The following is a 26,263-nucleotide window of genomic DNA, read 5'->3' as shown; positions in this document are numbered from 1 at the left end:
TCCTTCCACCATCACCACCATTCCAGCACCCTCTCAGCTGACCCAGGAGACACTAAGCTTACTGACAAACTAACAGTATGTCCAGAACAAGACCACGGCAATTTCCAGAAAGTCCTGACATTTTGACTCTGTATGGCCTTGGAAGGGATTTTACCCATCATTTTTTGCCTGTGTTATTTGGGGGAATTTTCAAGTGGGTAGGAGAGAGAGTGGCAGGCTCCTTAAAGAGAGCATCAGTTGGATCCAGGTGTGAATACTGCTGAGTTTCCTTGGTGTTCAGGTGTGAGTTCAGGTAGGTGTGAGGGATCAGAGGAATTAAATTTACAGCGTATCTTTGATGCCCTAGACTCTCTACTAGATGCTTAAATGAGATGGCTCTTCTAATTATTGAGAAAATGTAAGTTTCCACATAGGTTCTAGACTTCTCCTTCTGTAAATGAGGTAGCTAAAGCTGAGAATGGAAAGGGACACATCCAAAGCTAATAGTTAAGAATGGACCACCTTAGGAATTATTCAGATTCATCATGCTGGGGCCATTAGGTAAGTTTTCTTCCTACGTGGTATCTGTTATACACAAAATACTGTCCTTAGTATTACTGGTCATCCAAAGATAGGGAAGATCTAGTGTTTGCCTTTAAAACACATATATTAGAATATTAAATAGGGGCGCCTGGGTGGCTCAGTGGGTTGGGCCTCTGCCTTCGGCTCGGGTCACGATCTTGGGGTCCTGGGATCGAGCCCCGCGTCGGGCTTTCTGCTTAGCGGGGAGCCTGCTTCCTTCTCTTTCTCTCTCTGCCTGCCTCTTTGCCTACTTGTGATCTCTGTCTGTCAAATAAATAAATAAAATCTTTAAAAAATATATTAAATATGAGGGAGTAAGGCAAATGCACATATCATTATGATATCTGCAGAAATGCTCTAAAAGAATTAGTAAATCTCTTGAAAAGTTAGAAGGAGTGAACATGTCCTAATGAAGGAAAAAATGTAGCATTTGAGGTGGGCCTTAAGGGCGAGAGTTATTTCCCTAGGAGGAGATGGTGCTAGCAGGGTAGAAAAAGTTTCTTCTACCTTCTTATATTCTGTAGGGAGGCCTACGAATTAAACTGACAAAAGACAGATTAGCATGAGAAAAGACAGATTTTTATTTATATATATAATTATGGGTGTTTGTAGAAAAAATGTGACCCCAATCCAATAAGCCTTTTTATGGCTTAACCATAGATTTAAAACGTGTCCTCCAAAGGGTGCAGAAGATGCAACTGCCGTGATCCAAAGTCACCCCAAAAGAGAAAAGAGAAAGAAAGACCCTTATTGTCTCAGAAACTCTCTGAGCTAGCAAGGCCATGGGGAAAGATAGATCCCCTGAGAGTTGGCAATGGTCAGGAGGGCATCTGCTATGAATCAGGTAAAAAGATTAGTTCGTAAAGAAAGGGGAGTGGTACTGATCACCTGTTTTGGCATCTCAATAAGATTTCAGGTATAGAAAAAGATATAAACATTTCTGTTTAGTTGATTATAGATTTCTGGGGCCCTCAGCTTATGGTTGGCTGCCTATGCAGGCCCAATAATCTGTACCCCCTGGCAGGTGCAAACTCAGAGAAAATTCTCTCACTGAATCCAAGCCAAGCTCTTAGGACACAAAATGAGACAAATAGGACCATTGCCTATCCATGGTAGGGAAAATGTATATAATCAAGAATAGACAAAACTGAGAACACCCAAAGGTTACGGTACCCCAAAATTAGTTCCTTCATGTGTTTCCTCCTGCCAACCTAAATTTAGAAAGAAAAGACAAAAAGAAAGTCTTTACACTCCTGTTCAACTGGACTCCAAGCAGAAATCCAGGAGATAGGCTAAAAAAGAAACTTACCATTGGCAGGTTCATCAGTGTTCTTGTGGTCTCATCTTCAATCTCTGGAACAGGTGGGGGATACCCAGCCATCCTATCCTTGTTGTCAAACTGTCAGAGAAGAAAAGATTTTCCTTTATCCTCTTAGGTTTAGTAATGGGGTATGCAAATTAAACTAACAAAAGACAGATTAGCAAGAGAAAAGACAGGTTCTTATTCACATATGTACACTGTACAGGGGAGTTCACTAAAAAATGTGACTCAGGGAGGTGGTTAAGATTTGGGGCTTGTGTGCTATCTTAACAAGGGAAGATGGGGGAAGACATTTATTGAAAAACAAATGACTTTTAGGAAAGATAAGTGGACTCTTGTGAGTTAAGAGATAGTAGTTAAGAGACGTGACAGTTTTGCGGAAAGATCTGTTTGGATGTGGTGCTGATTTCTGTTCACCAGTGATTAAGAGTCAAGCTTTCCTGGTTGATCCTCAGGAGGAGAAGGTTTATGAATATTGAGTTCTCTTGAGTTCTTTTAGAGGCTCTGGTTTCAGGCAGATAAGGGAGTTAAGGAAAAGGTCCTTCTCAAATGCCTTCAGCTCAACATAATTTTTATGCCACAGTGAAGTATTCTAGGCTCCTTCAATGTAAAGAAAGGCAATAATATCTTAATGCTTATTATTGCTTTATGAAAACTATGCCATGGATAATCTCACCTTAAATTAAGCAGGATGTTTTCACAGGACACTTTTGGCTCCCTGTCATTTTGAGACCTGAAAAACCCACCAGTGAGCTTATAACTTCTTCTCCTTCTGTTCGTCATCTTCACCATCATCATCTTGCTCATTCTTCTCTAAGCCTGGCTGGAAGTGTACTGAGTGTAGGGAATAGGCATAAAGTCACCACTGGGTTTGCAGACGATGACTAGCACATTACTTGGTTTTTATTTATTTTTATTTTTTAAAAAGATTTTACTTTTTAATCTCTACCCCCAACATGGGGCTTGAACTCACTACCCCAAGATCAAGAGTTGCACACTTTACTGACTGAGCCAGATATGTGCCCCTGTCTTCCAGAGATACTGACCTAAATGGAACATGCCCAAGCAGAATAATAAGACCATTTAAAATAAAGTTCTTAGAGGGATGAATCTAAGGTTTATAATCTGGAGAGGTTTTATAAACTACAGATAGGTGGTTGGATATAGGAATGACATAATGACCTGGGTTCTCATATCCAGGAGCTATGGTCCTGGCTTGCTGATCTCAGGCTCCAATGTGGAATGACGAATTTTCTGAAAAGAAACACAGGTTTAGACCTAACTATTGGAAATGAGGGCAGAAATACATCAAAAGGGACCCCTGGAGTGAGAAGCATTAAAAATAAATTTTTTCTGAAACTATATGAGTCTTGGATTTTGATATGTTCAGCAACTGACACCCAATGAGTCCTTAGGGTAGGGAGATAGTATGTTTTTCCCCCTTAAATGTCTTAGACTAATTTGGGAAAAAGAAAAAGATATAATTATTACATGAACAACTTTTTTAGATTTAATAAACTCCAAATAACCTAGCCTAGTAAATGTTCTTAAACTTCTTGCTTCAAAAAAGAATAATAACCATTATTAATATGACTATTGATATTTTCTTGACTTCTGAAACATCTTTTCATGGATAATTTAATTGAAAACAATAGTATACACTTAGTATATTCATGGATGACTTTTAAATTGGCAAGTCTAAAGAAATAGGCCAGGGCTTGGAAACAGGTTTTACAAACTAATCTTTTTACCCAATGACAGTATTTAAACATGAATTTGTAACACAAACCCTGACCTGTAATATTGCAAAGAGAAGTAAGCAACAAAAATATTTTAAAATGAAATAACTATTTAAAAAATGAAATAAATGAAATAAAAATACACAGTAGGACCACTAAAAATACACAGCTAGACCCTAAGGAGCCTTTGTGGCAATTTGAAAAACCCCCGCTTTCATTAGGATGTGCATAGCAGGGCCACAGAGCATACACCATAGCAACAGAAGCATGGGCTGGATTTTAGACCCTGTACCTTTTCTGCTGGGTGTTCTTGTGTATTGCATAACCTGTGTTATGTGTTCTTGTGTATTGCCAAACATGGTGTGTCCAACCTGCAGAATAACATGAAAATATACTACCATGGGGTGCCTGGGTGGCTCAGTCAGTTAAGCGTCTGCCTTCAGCTCAGGTCATGATCCTGAGGTCCTGGGACTGAGCCCTGCATTGGGCTTCCTGCTCAGTGGCCAGTCTGCTTCTCCCTCTCCCTCTGTCCCCCCACCCCTGCTCATGCTCTCTTTCTATCTCTCTGTAGTCTCTCAAATAAATAAAATATTTGAAAAAAATACACTGCTGTTTGTGTACATAAACACACACACGTGCGCATGCGCCCGCACACACACACACACACACACACACACACACGCACACACACTCTCATATAGAGACTATCTCTAAAAAGATACACAAGGAATTAGTAACATGATGTGCCTCTGGTGAGGAGGACTGGTGAGGCGGTAGGAAGCAGACATGTTTCCTCAAATATTCTTTGGTGCTTTCTGAATTGTATAATTATTGTATGTATGTATTACTTACTAAAAATATAATAATTTTAAAGGAGCTTTTATTTTGAAGTAAGGAATAAAGCAAATACATAAAGGAATGTTAAAAAAACACAGTGTATGGGATAATGAGTGGGTTGTGGCCATCAAGAGAAGAGTGACCACCTCTGTTTGGGAAAACAGAAAGGGAAATGGTACTGATCACTTGTTTTCAGGGTCTCAATAAGATTTCAGTTACTGGACAGTGGGAAGACTGAAGGAGGCATTTCAAGGGGAAGAGAGAATGGTAAGAGCAAAAACCAGATATTAGCAAAGGGACTCACTTCCTGGAGAACTTAGTAGGCCAGGTTGTAGTATAGTGGGTCTGTGCAAAAAGGGGTGGTAGATAAAGTTGGCGTGAGTCTGGAATCATGTGGAAGACTTTGGTTTCTAGGCTGAGGCATATAACATTTGCATAACAGACAAATAAATGAAAGAGGAATTTTTTAAAAAGTGCTTATTGATTAGCAAATGTTGGCAATATTATGTCTGTCACTTGAGGTTGTATTCTTTAAAGAAACTTTTTCCAAATTTTCTATGCTTAGTAGAAAACTAACGGTTATTTATTAAATTACTATTGAATTTAAACTACTAGGACTTAAATTTTTTTTTTTATTAAGATTTTATTATTTATTTGACAGGGAAATCACAAGTAGGCAGAGAGGCAGGCAGAAAGAGAAGGGGGGAGCAGGATCCCAGCTGAGCAGAGAGCCCGATGTGGGGCTCAATCTCAGGACCCTGAGATCATGACCCCAACTGAAGGCAGAGGCTTAACCCACTGAGTCACCCAGGCACCCCAGAACTTAAGTCTTAATCCCATCTCTGCTAAGTAAGAAACTGCAGTATAACAATAAATAAGATCAAGAAAGGAAAGGGGGGAAAAAAAACCCAATAATGATCCAAAAGACCAAAATCAGAAAACATGATTCTCTAGAGGTCAGGTTTTGAGCAAGTTTGAGGCAAATAAAAATAGAACTCCAACTCTGAGATTATTACTTTCTGTATTGTTGGAGTTTCTCTCTCTTTTTAAACCTTTAAACATATTAATTTAAAATTTTAAATGCTTTTTGTAGGTTACATCCAGAAAAATGAACTGTAGATATCATATACAAATTCTGGAGGAATGGAAAATGTATTTAAATTAAAATAAGAAGCTTAAATTGGATAGATGTGAATGAAATGCTTCATGGAAGGTATCCATAGAAACCACTTAAAATAAAGAGAAATGTTAATTCTCTTTGTAAATTGAGCTCCCAGAATCAAAATGAGAGTGAGCATTTAGTATAGGTATGAATACACTCTGGCCTTATCTACATGAAACACACTAATTGACAATTATATTTCTTTGCCATGGTCTCAGCTGATAGTTACAATTTATGCTTACCCAATTGATGGGATATGCAGTAAAATAGCTAAGATATATTAGCCTAACTTGTCGATTTAATCAACTGTGTGATCAGAGAAACATATCTTTAAGTGTCCCAACCTTTCAGTAGTTTTTTGACCAGACAAGAAATAAAACTTAAGCATTTTATAGTAATTATATAAGCAATGTGGGAATGCCATTAAAAGTAATTTGTAAAAGAACAAATTTTCCTATGCAAACTTCCCAAGCAAAATCTCCATTTTCCACATTCTTATTCTAGGCCTGTGTACTAGCAGTCATGTGTTACATTGCTGCAGTCCCAATGTTTGTAATTCAATGTTCTTTCTCTGTTATACATATATATATTGTGTGTGTGTGTGTGTATATATATGTATGTAAACCTTTTCTGGTTACTATATCTCTTCTTAATTTGTTAATTTTCCCTTGTCACGGTCAGAAATGATGTCCCTGCATTGAAGATCATTTGAGAAATGCTGTTTATTATTAGTAAATAAAATAATTGATTATTGCTAACTGTGTGGCTCTTTCTTACTCCTCCCCATTATAGGTAGGTTTTTCTTTTTTAAAGATTTTATTTATTTATTTGACAGACAGAGATCACAAGTAGGCAGAGAGGCAGGAAGAGAGAGAGGAGGAAGCAGGCTACTGCTGAACAGATAGCCCGATGCGAGGCTTTAACCCACCCAGGCGCCCCCATTATAGGTAGTTTTATAAGGAACTACTTTTTACATTTTTTTAAAAGATTTTATTTATTGGGGCACCTGTGACTCAGTCATTAAGCCTCTGCCTTTGGCTCAGGTCATTATCCTAGGGTCCTGGGATGGAACCCCACATTGGGCTTCTTGCTGTGTGGGAAGCCTGTTTCTCCCTCTCCCATTCCCCCTGCTTGAATTCCCTGAATTCCCTCTCTCGCTGTCTCTCTCTCTGTCAAATAAATAAATAAAATCTTAAAAAAAAATATTTATTTATTTATTTGAGAGGGAGAGAGAGGTCATGGGTAGGGGGATGGGCAGAGGGTAAGGCAAAAGCAAACTTCCCGAGAAGCAAGGAGCCCTGAGAGACACAGGGCTGACAGATCCCAGGACCCCGAGATTATGATCTGAGCTGAAGGCAGACGCTTAACTGACTGAGACACTTAGGTACCCGTACTTTATTATTTTTTTTAAAGAGTTATTTATTTATTTATTATAAATAGTGAGGGTAGGGGTGAGGGAGAGAATCTTCCAGCAGACACATCACTCCACATGGAGCCCAATGCAGCTAGATCTCAGGACCTGTGAGATCATGACCCATGAGATCCTGACCTGAGCCAAAATCAAGAGTAGGATGCTCAGCCAACTGAGCCACCCAAGTGCCCTGTGAACTACTTTTGACTTCACTCACTTCATATTCCAGCTGATGTACTCTAGACCTGCTGTCTATAATGGTCTCAGATAGTCTCAAATATTTTAGCCACAGGAAATCTTTACACTCCTAAGAATTATGGAAGAGAGGAACCTGGGTGGCTCAGTTAAGCTACTGCCTTTGGCTCAGGTCATGATCCCAGGATCCTGGGATTGAGCCCCATATTGGGCTCCTTGCTCAGTGGGGAGTCTGCTTCTCTCTTTCCCTCTAGATGCTACTCTGCCTGCTTGTGCAAATTAAAAAAAAAAAAAAAAAAGGAATTATTGAGGACCCAAAGATCTTTTGTTTATGTGAATTATATCTACCAGTGTTTACTGTGTTAGAAGTTAAATTGAGACCTTTAAAATATTTGTTTTAAAATAACAATGGCACATTCACTATATGTTAACACAAGTAACTCAATGTTTATGAAAAGTGACTATATTTTCCCAAATAAAAGAATTTAGTGAGTAGAGTAGTATCATTTAACATTTTGCAAATCTCTTTAATATTTGTGTCAATGGGGCGCCTGGGTGGCTCAGTGGGTTAAGCCGCTGCCTTCGGCTCAGGTCATGATCTCAGGGTCCTGGGATCGAGTCCCGCATCGGGCTCTCTGCTCAGCAGGGAGCCTGCTTCCCTCTCTCTCTCTCTCTCTCTGCCTGCCTCTCCATCTACTTGTGATCTCTCTGTCAAATAAATAAATAAAATCTTTAAAAAAAAATATTTGTGTCAATGGCCGACAGCTGGATTCTTGTGTTTCCTCTCATGTTTCTTTCTGCATTCTGTCTGTTGGAGTATCTCACATCACGGAAGCCTCTGGAAAACTTAGGGAAAAAGGCATGAACATCTTAGGATTATAATGAAAATAGTTTTGACCTGAAGGGATATTGGTTATCCCCAGGGATTTCAGCCACACTTTGAAAACCTACTGGTGCAGACCCTGGCAAATATGCAAAAATTATTACATGGTTATGGGGCAACACGGTTTGTAGCCCTGGAAGACACTTCCCAGAGAAAAGTCTTAATTTCTTTTGCTATTCAAAGAAGTTGCTAACTGTGGTTATTTATTTTCAAGTTCTCTTCCTATTTTCCTTTTTCTCCACATCAGGAGATCCACACTGAGTGCTAGTGAATTCGGTTTCAAATTTAATAGTCATTGATATTAACTGTCTTAATTAGAATTGAAGGATTTGAGAGCTGGAAACGCTGAAAGGAAAACTCTAAATATCATCTGCTCAAATATGAAATACGGACTTCTGGTTGTATGCAGAAGAATTTTGGGTGAGGTAACTTGAGGTAGGACACAGCTAAGATGTTAAGTGACATTGAGTAAGGTACTGAGAAAATTGTTTCCTGTTTCATTCTCTTCCCACGTGGTTACATTGGGAAGAAAGTCTCAGTGTGTATTTGTCAGAATATCTTGGCTATACCTTAACTTGCAGTGTCTTTGACTAACTTGTATATTTTCCAATTTAACATAAGTTTAACCTAAGTCTTAGAGCCTTAGGCTGGCAAGAGTGTCTCACTAGAATTTAATGCTATTATTTTTAATCATTTTATTTTTATTATTACCATTGATTTAAAGGAAGTCATTTTGGTTTTTAAGTTTACTTCATTTAAAAATATTTAGTTTTTAGAAGTACATTGATTTAAGGAAGAATAGTTACTAAATAATGATATGAGTGGTATGAGTAATAAGGTGAGTGATTGAGGTTTGGGAAAAAAAAAACAACAAACTGACTTAATTCGATTTTCAATTGACAGGTAGTGAAATCAAGGCATAGAGAAAATGGACTTGATGGAGCTGGCCACAGTCACACTCTGGCCTCTTTACTCTTCATCAAGGGCTCTTTCTACTACAGTGTAACGAGTGCTAATGTCTAGCATGTAACATTTTAGCCTTCCAGCCTACCCCTGAAGCCAGACAAATCCAGGGTAAAACCCCTTTGCCATCCCAGGCTGGTTGTGCAATCTTGGGCAGAAAGTTCAGCTTCTAAGTGCTGGGTTTCTTCACTTATGAAGTCAACATAATTCCTTTTTCACCTTCCTATTTTGTCAATATTAAATGAGATAATATTTGAAATGATTTGAAATGGCTCCTGGCAACTCAGGAGACAGAGCTATTTTTACTAGCTGAAGTTACTCTTAGTGAACTGTGGAGCATTTGGAGCAAAAGAATCTTCTTAGCCAGGGCTTGGCTCCAGTGTGTGTGAACTGCATCTGCCACTTGGATCCTTAATTAATTAAAGGCTGGAAATCACTGCATTTCTCTGGAGGAGACTAACATGTCTATGGTTGCAGGGAGTGAAGGTACAAAGTGTTAACTGGAAAACTGTGTAACCAAGGGTTAAAATAGCCTTGAAGCAAAAGCAGGAGTTCTGGCCTCTGGGCTTGTGATGCAAAGCCAAGTGCCTTTGCCTTTGTGAGCCGGGGAATGCTTCTGGTGAGCCTTGTTTGTTGTGGAAACTGACATGATCAAAGTGGAAAGAATTAAAACGATCCATCAGAATAATAGTCAAGGCTGTATATGGACTCCCCAGACTGGAGACTTGAACCTAAACGTTCCCACTGAGGACAGACAAACCAACTGACAGCAAGCAGCTGGAAAGGAAGAGAGTCTCTCTAAGCAGACGTGTGCAACTGAGCAATAAAGACCCTGGGTGGTAAAATAGAGGAGAGTTCAGATTCGGAGAGACGAAATAGTGAGATGGAATGCGGACCTTGTGTTCTTTAGGGATCCTTGGAGTACCTAGCCTGTGGTGTTCAGGTGTCAGTTTGTGGAGTGGAGTTACCGAGTGAAGCAGGCACTTTCATTATTAAAGCATTTGGGGGTGGGAAAAGTGCTAATTGTGTTGGAGATTCTGTGCCAATGGCACGGCTCTTAGTGTTCAAGGCATTATGTCATGCTTCTCCCCCTAGCAATCTCCAAAGGTTGAAAACTTCTCATTATGATTAAGTAGAATTAAGAGTCCCTAAGTGGCTGGCATGATTTGGGATTGTTTGCTCACTTAGTCCTTTATCCCAGGATGTGGATTAGTTAAACCCTTTGATATTCTATCAAGTATGAAATGACCTTGGAGCCCCTACTGCAACTGATTTAGGATGCCTAAGCAAGGCATCCAAATACTCATAAGACAGATGGGTGGGGTAGGATCTTAAAGAAGCCCAGTCCTACTTACATATTTCAGGGATGGGGAATCTAAGGCTGGAGAGAGGCAACAACTTGCTCAAAATTACCGAGTCTGGGCACCTGGGGGGCTCAGTCAGTTAGCGTTTGGCTTCAGTCATGGTCCCAATGTCTTGGCACTGAGTCCCCTTACGGGATCCCTGCTCAGCCTGCTGCTCCCTCTCCTTCTAGCTTGTGCTCTCTCTCCCTTGTCTCCGTCTCTCTCTCAAATAAATAAATAAAATCTTAAAAAAAAAAAAACAAACTCTATATTACACAGAGGCTTCTGCTTTTCAGGCTAAGGGTTTGCCTGTTGCTATGTCAAGGAAGCCCCAGAAAATGGACCGTTGGCTTAGAATGATGCCCACAAGAGGTAGTGGCACATCATAGGCACATGTAATTTGCAATACTGAAAGGTTATTTATCACTCTGTTTTTATTTTCGAAAATAAGAATGATCTCACTTTTTGTTTGGGCTTTTCTTGGTATATATTGGCTTATCTTTTGATCTCTGTCCCTCCCAGGGCACGTTTTACCAGGACTGTCCTGGATAGCAGCAGGTAGATGCAGAGTGAGGTTTTTACATAGGTCATTAACACACCCAATACTGGGCCCAATGAGATAATTTAATAATTTAATAATACCTTCTACTGGCCCTTTACAAATCACAAAGCACTTTTTAATCTCTTCTTTCATTAATCCCCACATAGTCTGTGTATGCATAGACTAGGGAGGCACAACAGTTATTACCACCATCCATTTTCTGGATGCGCTAAGTGAGAGCCCAGCCACTTCCTTCGGGTCACAAGGCTCTAGAGCCACTGAATGGGGCCCAGCTGGCTGGGGGGCTTCAGCCTCCCAAGACTGTCAGGTTCAGCCCCTTTCCCAGTGAGTACATGCCCTGACTCCTGTATTCCCCAGAGCACATTCTCTGGGCTCTTGATTTGATGGAAGTTTCAGGAAATTCTTTTTGTGGAATTTGTGATTTTCTTTTCCTTTTTTTTTTTTTTTAGCAGTGAGGTTAAAAGAAGCAGAGAGAAATCCTTAGATGGAGCTGGGGCGGGGCTGTGGGGAGGAGGAGGGTTGACGGTGTGGAAGGGTGGGGAAGGCAGCCTGAAAATCTTGCATTTAAAAAGATAAGAACTGGGAAAGGGTTTGAGTCTGTGGACTTCAGAGGTGAGATCCCCGAAGACGCTGCTCCTTGTTCTTTCTAAGGGCTCCCAGCAATGACTTACTTGAGGAAAACGTTTGGCGTTTGCATTTCTTGTTATCTGCCTTGCTGGAGCACCCTGAGGAGTTTGGGCTCACTCTGCTTCCAGGCCCTGGGCCCCATTTGGCAGGGAGGTGGGGGAGAGCCTGCAGGCCTCCTGCGGAGCAGCCTGGGGATGGGAGGGGAAAGTCGGCCAGGCATCAAAGCAGTAAACCCTGGGGGGCTATTGGGCTGCCTCTCTCCTCTCAGCAAAGGCTTTGCCCAACTCATTTCCTGCCAGGCCCTAACCCAGGTACCACCCCTTTCCCACCCTTCTTCCAGATCTACTCCTGCTCTAACGTTGCTAAAGCAGGGAACACCGAAAAAGCTAGGCTTTCCCGGTTTCTGTTTGTCTTTGGAAGCCACTTCTGGAGCAAGAATTGGGGCCCACAAATGTGGCCCCTCTGGTATGACCCCCCCACCCCCACCCCCCAACTCTAGTTGGGTTACCAAATGAGGCCAATTCATTCTCTGGAATGTAGCAGCCCAGGCAATGATGATTGATACTGACAGGGAAGCTTTCATGTAGCAATATCCCCGGCCACCGGCTGTGAGGCAAAGAGAAAGAACTCTCTGGAATTCACAACATTCCCCCTCCAATTAATCCCCAGCCACCCCGCTGTGTGTGAATGGGTTGTGCTGGGGATTCGTAGCTCTGATGCGGGGGATTTGCTGATTCCTTTGAGCCCCCTGAGGAGAGGTGATATGGAGAGCAAATAATCAGCATGCAGCTTGGAGGCGAGGTAATGAATTGGCTCAGCTGGGCCTGGCTTCACTATTTGTACACTTTTAGGCACCTCGGAAACTGGGTTTGCAGACAAAAACCTGTGCTGAGGGGCCCTCAACCCCCGACCTTTTGTGGGCCTGGATCGCTGCCGCCTATCCTGCTAGTTTAAGATTGGAGCCTTGTCTCAGAACGGAGGAGCCAGAGGTAAAGCGGCCTTTGCCCCAAAGCTAACCATCCTGGCCCCCTGGCCCTGCCTGTCACACACTCGCCCCGGTCAGGCCCAGAGTTGTACTGTGTGTGTGCATTTGGCTGAGTTTTCAGTCCAAGTCCACTGCCTTTCGGAATGCAATTCACTTTTCATTCATAGCTCCAGGCTCCCCTCTGGGACGCCTTCCCCACTGGCAAGATTGAACTGTGGCTTCTCTGTGATTTCAAAGCATCGTGACAGGTTAACACGTGAGGGGTCCATCTCTGTCCACTTCAGTGCCTCCCAGTGTGCTCAAAAATAATAATAGTGCCTGACTAAAAACAATAACTAGCATTCGTTGAGCACCTACTAGGTGGCAGGCACTTAGAGTTTATATGCATGATCATGTCGAATCTCACAGTGATGCCTGATGTAGGTGCCATTTTCTGCTTTATTTTACAGACAGGACAAAGAGGCTTAGGAATTCCGAACCAGCACGGGGTCCCAGACTGGAAGTGGTAACTGGTAAGTAGGTGGGGTCAGATTCTGACAAAGGTCTGTCCCTCCATACCCCCTCAGGTTCCCACAACCCCTCGCTTTTGTTTGGGCTCTCACTGCTTCTCACCAGGAGCACCTGCCCGCTTCCAACGTTGGGGACCTTCCACCCCCTCCACATTGCAGCCAGGAGGATCTCTCTGGGAGATACCCCAGCAGGTCATCCCTCCCTTCTTAAATTCTTTTTAAAGTTTCCCCAGAGCACCTAGAAGAAAGTTCAAATGCTTAGCACACAAGCCCCTTTATGCTCTGACACCTGGGAAGAATTAAATACAGATTGAGGTGATAATCCTAATAACCCCTTGGAGGAGTCCGCTGGCTGGGGCTGTGAAGGGAATGTGGGTCTCTTTTTTCTTAGACTCTGGAGTCTCCTCTGGGCCTGCCTCCTGGAGGCACTTTCCAGTCTGATCCTGCCCTCATCTTGTCATTCTTGGCAGTTGCCACTATGTACTTGCCCTCCTGGGTCCCTCATCCTTCATTCAGGATGGAAGGTATAGGGTACAGATTTTATTTCTGGTTCCACAGTCTCTGAAGGATATTCAAGATGAACACTTTCATTAAAAACAATCTTTTTTGGGAACACTTTCATTTTTAAGGATTTTTGTTGCCAGGAACCACAGGGCACTGGACAAAAACTGTGACAATGTCCCTCACTATTTGATGCTCGTTGTTAACCAGTCTGTGTTTTCATATCTTGCATGCCAAGAAGTTGCATTTGGTACCTGAAATTTGGGTTTTCCTTGATCAGCTGACAAATGAGCCACTCGGGCTCTCCCATAGGTCCTGCCTGCCAGGCCCTGGGGGGTGTTAGCATCTTTGTTTTCATAGCAGTGCTAATACATTTGTTTAAGGGTTTCATCATAACCTGTCCTTATTTTGTAAAAACACATGTAAAACTGAAATAGTTGACACTGTATGAACCAGTACCTACTGGGATGCTGTTATACGTGGGGAGCAAACAGGACAGTTAAGGACCTGCATTATGTGGTTCATGTCGTGAGGACGGAGAAAGATCATGGACACACAAATAAATATGCAAGATCATGGATAGCAGCATAAAGAAATAAAACAGGGTGACGTGATGGAGAAGTAGTAGGACTTCTTTAGATTAGTTAGAAGATGGGCTTTCCAAGCAGGTGATAGGTGAGCTGTGACTGAACGCTAAGAAGGATCTATCCCTGCAAATAATAGAAAGTAAAGCATTCTAGGCAAGTACTAAGGACCTGAGGTGGGGAGAAGTTGGTCTTCTTTGAATGCACAATAAAGAGGCTAGAAGAGATGAAGTATTTCAAAGGAGCAGGCAGTGGGGTGGGAGGTTAGTAAGAGATGTGAGACAACAGATCTTCAAAATCTTGTAGGCCAATGGCTTTAAACTCTTTAAATGTGACATACAGGAAATACATTTTATATTGCATTCCACTACACACACACACACACACACATCTGAAAGAGAAGTTTCATGAAATAATATTTATCCTTACTATATACAATAAATTGATATTTTCTGTTTTATTTTATTCTAAAATGCTCATCCTTTCCTGGATATTGGTTTCACAACTTAGTAAATGGCTTGGTTTGAAAAGCTCTGTCCTAGACCATACTAAGGAGTTTGGGTCTTATTCTTGGTATAATTGGAAGCTTCTGGGAAATTGTAAGCAGGAGAGTTATGTGGTCTGATTTACATTTTTTTTTTTAAAGATTTTATTTATTTATTTGACAGACAGAAATCACAAGTAGGCAGAGAGGCAGGCAGAGAGAGAGAGAGGGAGAAGCAGGCTTCCCGCCGAGGAGAGAGCCCGATGCGGGGCTCGATCCCAGGACCCTGGGATCATGACCTGAGCCGAAGGCAGAGGCTTTAATCCACTGAGCCACCCAGGCGCCCCTGATTTACATTTTTAAAACCTCACTTTGACTGTTGTGTAGAGAACAAATTGTATGAAGGTCGGTGAGAGCAAGCAGCAGGGAGACCAACTAGGTGAAGTGATGGTGATCAGACTAGCGTGGTAACAGAAGAGACTGAGAAAAGTGGGTGAAAGTTATAAAATTCAGAAGTAAAGACAACACTGGATGTGTGTGGAATTGAAGAACAGAGAGGAGGCAAAGATAACGCCAGTTGTTGTTTGTTTGTTTTCAGCAATGTGTGGTGTAGTCATTTACTGAGATGAAAACTTGGGGAATGATCAAATTTTGAGGAATGAGAACATTGCATTGAATATTTCAAGTTTAGGATTCTTACTATACCTCTTATTGGAGGTGTTGGGTGGGGAGTTGGAAATACCAGTAAGGGGGCTTTGGTGAAATATCAGGGTTGGCGATGAAGCTTTAAGAGGCGAGGGCACATGGATATGATTTAAAGCCATGGGTCTACAGGTGTTTACCTAGAGAGAGTGTGTGGCTAGAGGGTTAGACCCACTTTCTGGACCATGGCAACACTAATAGGATGAGCCGAGGAGGAGTCCTTCCATTCTGAAAGTGATGTTTCCTATAACAAAATGGAATGTGAAAAATCATTAGATATACTGAAGGTCTCAGGTAGTCATCCATTGGACTTAAGGAGGACCACTGTACATAAATTATAGAAGAAAAATGAAATCTAAGAATGTATGTGAAATGCCACTAGTAGATCTTCTAAAATGTCTTAGGGGCTTCCTCATACATTTAATTTTCTGAACATCTTTCACATTATTTGCATGATTTCTTGTTGAACTTTTTACTCCTACAACTTTACTGTGCTTTTTAAGGAATTCTTTACAAAAGTAGAAGATGGTCTGTATCCTAGACCTTATTCTTTGACTCTACTTAAAACAATGCTCTTAATGTCTCACATCTATGTAGATATTCTAGCTGAAGAACTTTATATTCTTATTCAATCTAACTTTCTTTCTGGGGCTGGAACACTTCTATTTTCACCTTTCTTGGCAAGGAGTCACCATCCTTTGTCTTCTATCTTCCCCTCTCTTCCTATCAGATATGGTGTCAGGATCACTTAATTGTGTAAGCCATTCTAAGAAAAAGAAGATTCTTCCATCCCTCTGTCCCCCCCCCCTTTTTTTTTAAATTTGATTTTAAAAAATTTTTTAAATTTATTTTCAGAGTAACAGTATTCATTGTTTTTGCACCACACCCAGTGCTGCATGCAATCCGTGCCCTCCCTAATACCCACCACCTGGTTCCCCCAACCTCCCACCCCCCGCCCCTTCAAAACCCTCAGATTGTTTTTCAGAGTCCATAGTCTCTCATGGTTCACCTCCCTTTCTAATTTCCCTCAACTCCCTTCTCCTCTCCATCTCCCCTTGTCCTCCATGCTATTTGTTATGCTCCACAAATAAGTGAAACCATATGATATTGACTCTCTCTGCTTGACTTATTTCACTCAGCATAATCTCTTCCAGTCCCGTCCATGTTGCTACAAAAGTAGCATCCTTTCTGATGGAGGCATAATACTCCATAGTGTATATGGACCACATCTTCCTTGTGGTCCGTTGAGGGGCATCTTGGTTCTTTCCACAGTTTGGCGACCATGGCCATTGCTGCTGTAAACATTGGGATACAGATGGCCCTTCTTTTCACTACATCTGTATCTTTGGGGTAAATACCCAGTAGTGCAATTGCAGGGTCATAGGGAAGCTCTATTTTTAATTTCTTGAGGAATCTCCACACTGTTTTCCAAAGTGGCTGCACCAACTTGCATTCACACCAACAGTGTAAGAGGGTTCCCCTTTCTCTACATCCCCTCCAACACATGTTGTTTCCTGTCTTGCTAATTTTGGCCATTCTAACTGGTGTAAGGTGGTATCTCAATGTGGTTTTAATTTGAATCTCCCTGATGGCTAGTGATGATGAAAGGAAACAAGTGAAAATGAACTTTTGGGACTTCATCAAAATCAAAAGCTTCTGCACAGCAAAGGAAAAAGTCAACAAAATAAAGAGGCAACCCACGGAATGGGAGAAGATATTTGCAAATGACAGTACAGACAAAAGGTTGATATCCTCTGTCCCCTTTTTTCCTCTTTTCCTCCTTCTCTCCCATCTTTCTTCCTTCCTTTTATTTCTTTCTCTTTTTATCAAGAGCAGTGGTTTTCAAACTTCAAATGAAATCTTCATTAAGTTAAAGCTATAGATAGAATGAATAGAAAATGAATAATGGAATAATGGTACCTTCATCTCAGCAGCAACTTGATGAAATCCTAGGGTCCCTCAAAGCATTATGGATATGGATTCATTTCCTCTTTGAGGAGTCTTCAGGTAATGTCTATAAGCCAGTCATTATGTCTAATGTCTATAAGCCAGTTGTTTACCTAGAGAAGATAAATAAAGATGATTCCCTGTGACAGGATCACTGATAACATTTCGCCCTAGAGGAATAGTGGAGATCCAGAGAGCTTACACAGATTGCCTCTTAAAGAGAATCATATTTCATTAGTTGACCAGAAAATATGGTATACCCAAGGATCTAAATAATTTAATAAAAATACATCAGCGTGATTTTTTCTAAAAGGTCATAAAATGTAGTTTAAATGATATGTACTTCAGAATCTGAAAACTTCAGTTCGATCTCTGCTTTACCTCTCACTAGCTATATGCCTGGCATGAGAGCAAGTAATGTAAGGTCTCTGAGCTCCAGGTTCTTCATCTATTAGCTGGACAAGGAATCGTCCTCATAGATTTGTTGCAAAGGTTAAGTAAAAAAAATAACATGCAGAGCACCTAGTACTTGGCAGTCTTGTTATATAGTAGGCTCTTAACATAAGATGGATAGTTATTACGATTATATTTTTGCCTACTTTGGGTGACAAAGATGAAGGCCTGGGTCAGGTATGACCTCCAGCCCGTAAATGCTGATGAGAGGTCTGGCTGATACCGAAATGGAGCATGACACGCATTTAAGGGCTAAGTGAAATGGATTTTGTAATATATGATCATACTTTGGATGACTTATCAGAAACTCAAGTCTGGTATATACCTAAGGAAATGAAAAAGCCAAAACTTTCTGGCACCTGGCCTAACGGCCTGCATTCTTTTGAGTCAATATAGTGTGTCCTCTTTGTTCTTATTTAATAGAAGTTAGGTCCTGACCACAGCTCATTTCTACATTACTTCATCGCTGAGATGCCTCCCTGAGTTTTAAGAACAGCAGACAAGAGAAGATAAACATAACTGAGACATCATGTTTATGAAAATGGGAATCTGCATAATTAAAATTGAGATTCATTTATTCATTCTTTCATTCACATCATAATTTTTTTTAAAGATTTATTTATTTGTCAGAGAGAGAGAGAGAGACAGAGCACGAGTGGTGTGGGGGGTGTGGGCAGAGAGAGAGAGAGAAGATCTCAAGCAGACTCTGTGCTGAACATGGGACCTGACTCGGAGCTTGATCTCATGACCCCGAGATCATGATCTGAGCCAAAACCAAGAATCTAGCGCTCAGCCGACTGAGCCACGTAGGTATCCTCACTCCATAAACATTTACGGAACTTTGTATACTGAGAACACATAGGTACAGACACTATATCATAAAAGTGACGGGACAGACAAAACCGTAGCCTCATGGGGGGGTCAGACAATAAATAAATACATAAATAAAAAAGATAATTACAGGTTGTGGTAATTGTGATGAGGAAAGTAAGCACAGTGCTGTGATAGAGACGAAGAGTTAGAGAGGGCTTCCCATAGGAGGTGGGGTTCAAGATGAGACCAAAAAGGCAGCCATGTGAAGAGTCAAAAGAGAAGCTCTCCCAACAGAGGCAACAGCAAGGGTGGTTGAAGGGGAAAGAGCTGGAAAAGTTTTAAGAACTTCTAAAAAGCCAGCATGACTGGAGTATCATGAAGAAAAAAGGGGAAGGAAGGTAGGAGACAGATCACACAAGCCTTTAAGGTATTTAAAGATTTTCTACGTCTATGGGAAGTCACTGAGGGCTTTGAAATAGGGGAGTGACATAAGCTGGTTTTCATTTTCAAAAAAAAAAAAAAAAAAAAAACCAAACCAAAACAAAACCCAAAAGCAAAAAACAAAGTACCACCTCTGTAAAGAGGGCTGATGGGAAAGGGGCAAGAGTGGGTACAGTAGGATAGCTATGAGGGGTCACAGATGAAAATGAATGGTGGCTTAAAACAGAGAACTAGAGAATTTCAGGATACATTTTGGAGGCAGAGCAAAAGCACTTGCTGATAGTGAGAGAAAGGAAAAAAAAATCATGGTTTCTAGCTCTAGCAACTGTCCAGTGGTTCTGTTATTTTCAGAGAAAGGGAAGACTGTGATACGATCAGCATAGGGGTTGGGTGAAGAGGGACTCACATGTTCCATTTCAGAAATGTTAAGTTTGAGATGTCAGTGAGACCAGCAGGCAGATATGCCAGAAAGTCATTGGATGTGGAAGAAAAGTCTAGAGCTCAGAGGAGCTGCTAAGCTGGAGATAGAAGTTTAAGGATCTTTGGAAATTACTTTATGTTTGAATCCAAGGGGATGGGTAAAGTCATATAGGGAGAGGAAGAATTTAAAAGGCCCCAGGATCTGCCTTTGGGGACTCCAAAATTAAGATGATTGTAGAAGAAAAGGAATTAGCAGAGGAAACTAAGAACCCATGGCCTTGAGGTAGGAGGACCAACATAAGTGATGACTATAGGGGCTCCTGAGTGGCTCAGTCAGTTAAGTGTCTGCCTTTAGCTCAGGTCATGATCCTAGGATCCTGGGATCAAGCCCCATGTCACGCTCCCAGCTCAGCAGGGAGTCTGCTTCTCTTTCTCCCGCTCCCCCTGATTGTGCTTTCTCTCTCTGTCTCTGTCAAATAAGTAAAATCTTTAAAAGAAAATAAAAAAAAATAATAAGTGATGACTATAGGAGGAAAAAAACTCTTGGAGAGGTAAGTGTGGTAAGAGTGAAGTAGTCAACTGTATCAGAATCCATGTGTAACCCCAAACTTCTCTGTGTGATACTCGGTAGCACCCACTGGAGGAGGATTGATCTTGGCTAAATCTCTTATAAGTGTCAGGCAATTTATTTAACCTTTTTTTTTTTTTTTGTGAAGTCAATATAGAAACTTTATTATTTTTAAATTTCAACTTTATTGAGGTATAGTTGAGTTATTTAAACTTTCTGTTTGTATTCTCATTTATAAAATTGGGCAATATATGCATTTCATAGACATTTGTAAACAGTGAGTAAGATAATTTATATAAACCATTCAAGAATATTAGGTACACAGTGTTCAATAAATGGTGGCTAATATTAGCATTTTGTTTAGAAACCAGAAGATCTACATTCTAGTGATTTGGGTGCAGATCCTGCATCTAACTGTGGTTTCCTTGGGCAATAATAATCATCTGAATTTCAGTTTCCTTACTAGTAAAAAGGAGATAAGAGTTTCTGTTCTGCCTTCTTTCCTCATAGGGCTATCAGAAGGATTCAGTGGTGTAGTGAATATGAGAAGGGAAGGGTCTATAAGCCATCCAGTGCTAAGGAGATAGGAGGAATTTCTCTTTCTCCAATAGAATTTGTTTTTCTTTCTTTCTTTCTTTCTTTCTTTCTTTCTTTCTTTCTTTCTTTCTTTCTTTGTTTTTTTTTTGTTTTTGTTTTTTCTTTTTTGGGTCTTTTTGGACAGAGAGAGACACAGCCAGAGAGGGAACACAAGCAGTGGGAGTGGAAGAGGGAGAAGCAGGCTTCCCACTGAGCAGGGAGCCTGTTGTGGGGCTACATCCCAGAACCCTGGGATCATGACCTGAACCAAAGGCAGATGCTTAGCGACTGAGCCACCCAGGGAACCCATGTCCAGTAGAATTTCTATTGGGCAAGTACAAAGCCATAATCACTCTGATATTCCTTTGACAGAAGCAGCATGTTCCTGCCTCAGGGCCTTTGTTCTTGATGGTTTCTTCTGCCTGAAACATTCTTCACTTATGTATCTGCATAGGCTCACTCCTCATTCCTCAGGTCCACTCAATGTTCAGCTTATCAGGCCCCTTTCTAGACTAGCTTCTTTAAATTAGCATACCCTCACTCAGCACCCCAATCCTCCACTTAATTTATCCTCTGACATTGCCACCATGGTACATGTTTCATGTTTTGTCATTATCTGGTTCCATTCAGCAGAATATAAATTCTACAAGGAAAGAGATTTGTTGGTTCTTGCAATCCTTTATTTCTAATATCTGGTATATATCAGGCACTGAATAAATGTTTGCTGAATGAACAAATACATGAATCAAAACTTAATGACCCAGCGAAGGAGCAAAGACACTAGGAGTTTAAAAAAACATGGAGATAACTCTTAATTCTGTCGTTCTCCATCCAGGAGCCTTTAGGCACACTATCAGTCTCTATTTCTCTGGCCTTTTATGTGGGGATGCCTGACTGCCTCTCTTAGAGGGCTGCAAGGATTAGAGGAGACATGGAATTTACCAGAAATCAGGGCAAGAAAACTAACAGTTATTGAGCATCCTCTATGGGCAGGACCATTTGCATAAAACCATTCTCCTATTACTCTTGTAAGGCAGCTATCATTTTCCCAGTTTAACTGGGATCAATCTGAGGCTCAGAGAGTTGTTACCCATATAGTAAAGGGCAGAGTTAGGGTTTTCAGCCAGTGTCCCTCAGACCCTTTTTGCCACGGGCCACCTTCACGTGTCCATGTCACTTTCAGGATGGCGTCAGGAGCCAAAGGGGGCAGCCAGCGTTGCACACTGAGTTGTCACCAAATCTTGACAGAAGGACAACAATGTGAAGGAAGAGCTTTTGGCCAGGGAAACTTGTCTCCTTGTTGTGGTTAAATCTTGCAAAGGTGGGTATGCCTGGCTCTCCTCTGAGAACTGTAGTCAGCTGCAGGGTCAGTCACAGCTTCCTCAGTCTCTGCCTGACTGGGGGTCCAGACTTGTCTCAAAGCTGCTCTGGAGCGTTTGGTAGCTCCTTTCACCTGGGCTCTTTAGAGGACGTGGGGTCTACCATTTAGTAAAGAAATGCGCTCCACTTGGCAGGCTCTCTTTGTGTGTCGCAAAATGGAGAGAGAAGGGCCAGGTCAAAGCGAAACCCTGGCTTTCTTCTTTCGAAGCTCGTTCTGGCCCTTTCTAAAGCATGTTGTGATGGCTACCCAAGCCTCCGGGAATTTCATTTTTAGCTCTTCTACGTCCCACATACATTCTCAGTGAATGATGTCTTCTCCCCTTCAGGGTTTCTGGGCCACGTGCGTCCAGGTGAGTCACCTGTCTCAGAGGAATGCTGCTGATGCTGACAGAAAGCTCCACGAATGTGGATCCTTGTCTCACTAGTCTTATTTTCCTTTTGGTTGTACTGGTGGGCAAAAGCACTTTTTGAACATAATAAATTGCTTGAATAAGCAGGGTTTCCCATTTGTTTCTCAGCTTAGGCGGGGAGGCAGGTCTGGTCACATAAATAGGTTTCTTAGAACAACAGTTCTCACACTTTACATGTTCCTGATATTTTTACTGGTAAGACCTGAAAGGATTAAAAGATTCATCCAACAACAGTAAACAAGTCAACAGTCATTACCAATCAGTTTGAACTACAGAGAATAGTGTTGTCTCACATTTTAATTTTATTTTTTTTCAATATTCCCTTGATCTCCCAGCACTGCTGTTGCTGTTTGATAGAAAATTTGATTATCCTAACTACTCTTTCTTAGGTACACAGAAGACAATGCTCGCAAGTGTTCCAGTAAATACTTCTTTCTTTGGTAGCTGCTTGAATCTGTGATACAAACCTTACTAGTTCATGGCAAGTTTTGCTCTGACTACACCATGGTACACAAACCACTGAACACAATGCTTAATTGGTAGGCATTGCTGAAGAGAATATCCTTAGTGATCGCCCAAGTGTATTGGGCATGTTGATAAAGAATTAGTTACACATCCAGATTGTTTTTGGATACATAGGTGTTCTGAGTCACATTATTGGTAAACCACTGATCTGGACAAATGCAATCCAAGATTCTGACTTTCTCTGCTCTCTTTTATTTTCCTCTTTTACAAATAACTATATTTAACTTCTGTTTTTGCCAAGATAGTTGGAATATACCACCCTTCCTTTTCTCTGAGTCAAATAAGGTCACAAAACAGCAATATCTAAAAACAACTCTGGGGTGCCTGGGTGGCTCCATAGGTTAAGCTTCTGACTCTTGATCTCAGCTCAGGTCTTGATCTCAGGGCTATAAGCTCAAGCCCCACATTATTTCAAGCCCCACATACTTAAAAAAGCAAAACACAACTCTGGTTCTCAATAAGGAATCCAGTTTGGAGAAATTCCATTAGCGAAAAAAATATGAGTTTGATTTTCAGCCACTTGGTAATTGGATGGTGTTGGTCTGAACTCCTATTCCTTCCTCTCTAAAACAGAGATAAAAAATACTTGGTACCTGTGAAGATTGGGTAAGGTAATATACAGAGTATATGCGGCACAGTGCTTAGTCAGTATTTATTTCCTTTTCTCTGTAGCCTTCTCCTCTTCTGGGGACCTCTGTGTGTCTGCTGGTGCTGCTGTCTGAAGAACTTGGGTGAGGTCTGAAGGATGGAGGAGTTGGAATTGACAGCCAAGAAGGATAAGGAGATAGGGATAGTGGGGGAAGAGCCAATAAAAAAGGTGTAATAGCAAGCTGGTCATATATAATATCAGGTCAGTCTCTTACCTAATCTCACGAGACCTTCTGAGACACCACAAATACAGTTGCTTCTTAAGTCAGTCCTTCCAGGGGAGAAAAGAAGGAGAATTTATATCTATTAGCTCCCATTTCTCATTGGTCAAATGTTAGCTCTCTAGAACATTAATTCTTTAATGCTTCTGGGCTGTGCATATGTGGTATCTAGCAGGTCGCATGTCATTGCATCCCTCAGCATCACCTAGAATGGGAGGCAAGATGTGCAGCTTGGACATATATAAGATGCTCTTAGGTTGTGCTCACATTAGATTAGTCAGAGTCCAACCAGAATTTGTCAAGATATTGGTTATTGGTGCCATAACAGTGTGGCATTGCCAGCAACATGTGAGGTCAGGAGAATCTGAAACAACCATAAGAGATATATTATACAGTCCACCCCCTTGCCCTGTTCACATCAACCCATGTGCTCCAATGATATCTCGCTACCACGTTACAATAATCTCTCTCTCTTTTTTTATTTTTGGTGAGAACAGCATGTTGTCAGCTTCAGTTGATTCCAAGGGTATAATAAATATCATCTCCCTTCTTTACCATCTGTTCTAGAATTCCCTCACCTTCAGTTGCTTGCCTGCTGGAATGGCATGGCTCCTCATCTCTGAGGGTGTGGATCCATAGTTGCCTGGCCTTTGTCAAACTGTGGTTGCTACAATTGATTATTCGCCTGGCATAAAACCACCAAGAGATCCCGTAGTGAATTCCTGAGCTCCTGACACATCCTTTTCGATCCCTATTGTATAGTAGTAATTCTGGATTCCTCATGATAATGAAGATCAGTTACCCTTGACAAGACACTAACTCCTTTCTTGCAGACTGACATCATTACTAGATTTCTATTTCAGTGAGACAAAATCACTACCTCTTTCATGGTAGAAGTGGCCCAGTGTAATTGTCTGCTATCCGCGATTTGGTTGCCTCAAGGGATGGTGTCATAATGACAGCTCAGATTTGGTCTCTTCTCCTGGGAAACTGGATATTTACCATGGCATCTTGATGAGAGGATGTCCATGCTGTTAAGCCCATCCGCCTATATCTGTCTCGATGAAAGGAAATCCATGCTGTTAGGCCCATTCAGTGTCTTTCTTCCTATCATGTGGCCATTTGTTGACTGGCCCATTTCATGAGTCTTGAGGTTGCCACAGAATCTTGAGGCGCAAATGTTGACATGTATAGGAAGTCATTCTGTTCCCTTAATTGTTGAGATCTTCCTCTGCAGTGAATACTGTAATGAGCATTACAGTGAGGCACAAAGATCTGCACACTTCGTGCTCACTTCCACAGATTCATTTACATACATCTTCCCCAGAACTACTTGACCTAAGTCTTCCAGTGTTGTTCGTTCGAGGCCTGTTGACAACTAGGCAAGTCATGCAACCACTTACCAGGAGTCTAAGTACCTCAAGCTACATCTCCCTCCCTTAGAATTTGATGACCAAATGTACTGCTAGCAACTCTGCTCCCTGGGAGTATTTCTCTTCACTGTTGTCCTCTAAAAATACCCCTGCATGGACTTGTAATGACAGTTGTCCATTCCCAGCAGCAGCAGCAGCATATTATACCAATCCATCCATGAACCAAGCCCAGATTCTTTCCTCTTCTAACAATTGGTTGTAGGGAATCTCCCTATGAGGTATAGGTTTGAGGTTTAGGAGAGATAGTGATACAATAAGGATAGGTGAGGGGGAGTTTAAGCTACCTGTTTATGCAATTAACTTGTGCCTAGTGGGCCCAATTACTTGGGCCCAATCCCTAATGTACCATTTCCGTAGATTACGTTGTACCTGCTTGAACTTATAACACAGTGTATCAAACAATATCCAGCATATGGTGGGCAGCTCTGGTCACAGAGTCCTTGATATCAGCATTTAGTCCCTCCTAGGGTCTGGTAGAAGGTCAGGTATTGATTTTCAAACAGAAAGTCATTCTCCACTGTGAAAGGCATGACTGTACCCGCAAGTTCTAGGAGATTATGTAGCAACTCTCTTACCGGGGCTTGCCTGTTCCTCTACCCAGCCTCCTCACCGGCCATTGCTACCTTCCATTTACAGCCAGAGTAGGAGGGCAAGTGGGTCAGCAGCCTCAACCTACTGCAAACCCCTCTCTTGCTTTGGGTCCTCTGTGAAGCTGGCAGCCTTCTGAGTCACCTCATAAGTGGGAGGGAACAGTGTTCCCCATTATCTCATGCTTCTCCAGAACCTAATGAGGCCACCTTAGTGGTTGGAGGCGCAACTCTTTCTTAATGAGAAGAGAGGCAAGATGCAACACTTGTGTTTATCTTAGAGATATGCCGTCCAGTAGAGTAGCAGCTAACCCTGTGTGGCTTTTTAATGTAAATGAATTAAAGTTAAAAAAAAAACCCTAAACATTCAGTTTCCTGCTTTCTCTGGCTGCATGTCGTCGGTGCCTATTCTATGGGACATACAGACATGGAGACATGACTGTGAAGGCAAGGTCTGTCCAACAGCACTGCC

The 26,263-nt window shown here is 41.5% G+C and overlaps 3 long non-coding RNA genes across 3 annotated transcripts; 1 reads left to right on the top strand and 2 right to left on the bottom strand.

The window, feature by feature from the left end:
• Positions 1-1,252: 1,252 nt before the first annotated feature.
• Positions 1,253-2,716, bottom strand: LOC125098487 (uncharacterized). Its single transcript, XR_007126839.1, has 3 exons — positions 2,559-2,716; positions 1,871-1,960; positions 1,253-1,772 (listed from the first exon to the last, which is right to left on the bottom strand). It is a non-coding gene; the product is annotated as an uncharacterized LOC125098487 (long non-coding RNA).
• A 9,556-nt stretch (positions 2,717-12,272) lies between these two features.
• LOC125098486 (uncharacterized) lies at positions 12,273-22,755 on the top strand. The gene is made up of 4 exons (XR_007126838.1): positions 12,273-12,405; positions 13,039-13,101; positions 21,771-21,908; positions 22,294-22,755. It is a non-coding gene; the product is annotated as an uncharacterized LOC125098486 (long non-coding RNA).
• On the bottom strand, positions 15,525-23,925 carry LOC125098488 (uncharacterized). Its single transcript, XR_007126840.1, has 3 exons — positions 23,766-23,925; positions 17,290-17,429; positions 15,525-15,613 (listed from the first exon to the last, which is right to left on the bottom strand). It is a non-coding gene; the product is annotated as an uncharacterized LOC125098488 (long non-coding RNA).
• Positions 23,926-26,263: the final 2,338 nt, after the last annotated feature.

This window comes from Lutra lutra, chromosome 4, assembly GCF_902655055.1.
Source record: "Lutra lutra chromosome 4, mLutLut1.2, whole genome shotgun sequence".
Lineage (NCBI taxonomy): Eukaryota > Metazoa > Chordata > Mammalia > Carnivora > Mustelidae > Lutra > Lutra lutra.
The sequence above is the reverse complement of the archived record's forward strand: the minus strand, read 5'-3'. Positions and strand labels throughout refer to the sequence as shown.